Genomic DNA, 3,410 nt, shown 5'->3' on the forward strand with positions numbered 1-3,410 from the left:
GAACGACTATGTATTTACTTTCTTAAGAAACATTCATATAATAAGCGAAATGTCCTCGTCTTCGAATTAAGCGATAACGAGAATAATATATGGTCTTGATAGAGGCATCAGCTGCGTTCCAAGTCAAATAATTTGATAAGCATTATGCACCAGTATCGAAACAGCTTATGGCATTAAATTTTTCACAGTCTCAAAACACGCAATTGATGAACACGATTATTTGAATTTAGTTTCTCTCTGCTATCTTTATCTCAATTTTAAACAATTTGCATGGCAAATGAATAGTTAAGCAAACGTGGCAATCATTATTCTTCTAGCTAATTAAAATAGCGATTGAATTTAATAGAATCACGGGGAAATCATAAAAAATTTCAACCAACGATATCATCCAAATTTGAAGCGTCAAGCTGTTATATACAATTTTAATACAAATAACTTGATTCGAAATTTTGCAGTGTAGTGTTTATATTTAGAAGTCTAATTTTTTTTTTGGCTTTGATAATCAGATTATACATTTTAAGATACGTTCAAGATAAGACTAAACATTTTAGGATGAAGGTAAATGATCGTTTATAAATAAACAATTTAATTTGCGATTTATCATTTATTATACCTATTATTGATATTAGAGAACATCTAGGACAGACAAGTATACCGCAATAACGCTAAAATATTAATTAACATGTCAAATTAGAAATGCTTTTGACTGATTGACATTAATACATTAACAATAAACTGTCGATTCCGGTTATTACTGAAATTGGCAGGTACTTATTGTATCGATAGAAAAGTGATTGTGCACGATGAGTGCAATAGATAGATTTCCCAATTGTATTATTATATAGTCAATGATTATAATTCACTAAATATAAACTAATATATACAATATTTATTTAAGATTATTATAATTATGTACAGATTATGTAGAAGTAAAGATACATATCGGTCTACCATCAATTTGATATTTCCGTTTCTTCCGTTTCTTAGATAAGACAATCGATTTACGTACACGTATAATGCTTATCGTTAGTTCCGTAGTACTTAATGTAATGCGTATAAAATTAACGCAGCCTCGATCGGATTAGTCTCTTATTACCTCGGATATCTCTTATTGCAGGAATTACCTGAATACTAGCGATATCTTTTTCGAATAATAGGCAACCAAGGAAACATAATATTGGATATTTTAGATATTTCATACATTTTTACATTTTACGTATATTCTGCACATTTGTTGAAAACGCCATTACTTTTCTTACTGCAACGAACCAAGGAACAGATTTCTTATAACAGGATCGATCCGTTCAAAATTTGTCTCCCAAATACCCGCGTCTAGCATATACGAAGCGTCTACGGATCCTGTGAAACGCGCAGCCGACGAAACGCGTCGGGCTTATAAAAATTCATGGGAAGGATAATTCAGGGATCGAGAGGCAATTTTACGGGTTCATATTCGTGGGCAAAAAGTCGCCGTTGCTGCGGGGTTGAACCGGTGAGGCACGCGTTGTGAATCGAGGCGGTGATCGAGCGAAATTCTCATTAACGCACCGTTGCAAGCCGCACACTCTCGCCGTCCCGACATTCCCCATAAGACGGAGTACAAGCGGTCGAGACGGCCACACGATATTGCCACGCCGCGCGGAGGACACGGAATTCCTTGTACCGGAGATGTTCCATCGCATTAATTAGGAGGGAACACGGGACGAATGCGAGCGACATTCGCCACTTTTCCACCGGCGTGACCGGTGATCATAACGCGACACCACTATTGTACGTCGTCCCTTCGTGCACGCTACAGCACACGCTCGGATGCAACCGATGTAGCAGACCGTGCTTTATTACAAGACCACGTATAGTTGTATACAGTATAGAGTAACTTCGCCGCTTCGATTACATGAGCCGAATCATGCAATTGAAGTCGACCTCGTATTCCGTTCACTCGAGTATCGGGGACTAAACAAGTCAATTTTCAAAGTATCACGTATAGCGAAAAAGAGGCTGGAAAACAGTGATTTTGATACAACGCATAAACTAAGATTGATAGTTTTATATTTGGTCGGTCGATATTGTGGTGATAATTTTAAAAAGGATGTCGTAAACTGTAAGTATTTCACGCTATGAATATATTTAATAATTATACTAGAAATGCTACAATTATACGCGAACGATTGTACGGAATCGTGCATATATATCCAAATACAAATAGATGAGATAAAGATAAGGAAATACGTTTCTCGACTTCTTCGCGGCTTTACTCGTGATCTATTTCGTTTCTACTTCGATTTTCCAGAATTGTTGCATTCTTATGTTTTTCGAGCTGCCCATTTGTCTCGTAAATTAAACGCTTGATGCACACGTACCCTGATTTATATAAACAGTGTAGTTTTGTGATACTGTAGTGTTATAAAGATATAAGTTTATTCTCATTATTGGAAAGAAGATGAAAACGGAAAAGGTAAGGTCGAATTTTGTATTCGAAGTCTGCCATTTTTAGATTCGTAACGTTACTGGCCAGATTTCTTTTCTCTTTGCGTGCCTGTTTCGATTACTTGTTTCAAAGCCAAATAACAAATGAGTATAAATTAAAATCAATCTTTTCTCTGCTTTAGTTCTTCAAAGAATGCGAATTAGAACCGTAGATTTAAAAAACGAAATAATCGTTTATGAATTATTCCGACACGTAGAATTCGTATATCCAAATTTTGTTCAACCCTCCCTGTACATTATTGGAGAAACCTTGGATCGATAACTGTTTCGTTCGTATAGAGGAAACATTTATTTAATTTAATTTTGTAAAAAGATTTGTAGCAGTGACAATCAGTTAGTTGATTCTGTGTATGAATTCTATTCGATATGACCGCAATATGTGTATTGCAGATGCGACAACATTTTTATTTCTGTATCATATTCCTATGGAAGTCTCACAAACAATCTCTGTCGGTTCGCTGCGTAACGTATTTGTTACCAACAATACTTTTGGCATAACTTTAGAGTAAATTAATAATAAGTAACGAATAACTATCATTTTTCCCAAATTGGCAAGTTATCGCTAAACCCTATATCGAGATAATTTTATTACATTTTGCGAATTCTTTAAATTTTCACAACATTTGTTACTTCCGCGATATTTCCTGGCAAATATTTGTATATATTGTATATTAATATAAGTATATGAATATGTCTCTCGATTGAAATAATCTTCTCTACTTTAAATGCCTTAACTTAAATGTCATCCGCATTGTAGCGTCCCATTGTGTACGAAATATATGCCACTATTAAATCTAACAACAGGGACGTCATTAATATTTTGAAGATAGAACATTCTATCAATGACTTGTCAACCATATATCATACAAAAAAGGTTCATCAGAATTTTTCATTCAAATTGTAAGATATAACAACATAGTATG

General features: G+C 34.7%; 1 long non-coding RNA gene across 1 annotated transcript in view; it reads left to right on the top strand.

Annotated features, from left to right (window-relative positions):
- LOC126870352 (uncharacterized) overlaps positions 1 to 3,410 on the top strand; it is a 136,951-nt gene that overhangs the window by 100,112 nt on the left and 33,429 nt on the right. The gene's annotated exons all lie outside the window — the stretch shown is intronic.

Source organism: Bombus huntii, chromosome 10 (assembly GCF_024542735.1).
Source record: "Bombus huntii isolate Logan2020A chromosome 10, iyBomHunt1.1, whole genome shotgun sequence".
NCBI lineage: Eukaryota > Metazoa > Arthropoda > Insecta > Hymenoptera > Apidae > Bombus > Bombus huntii.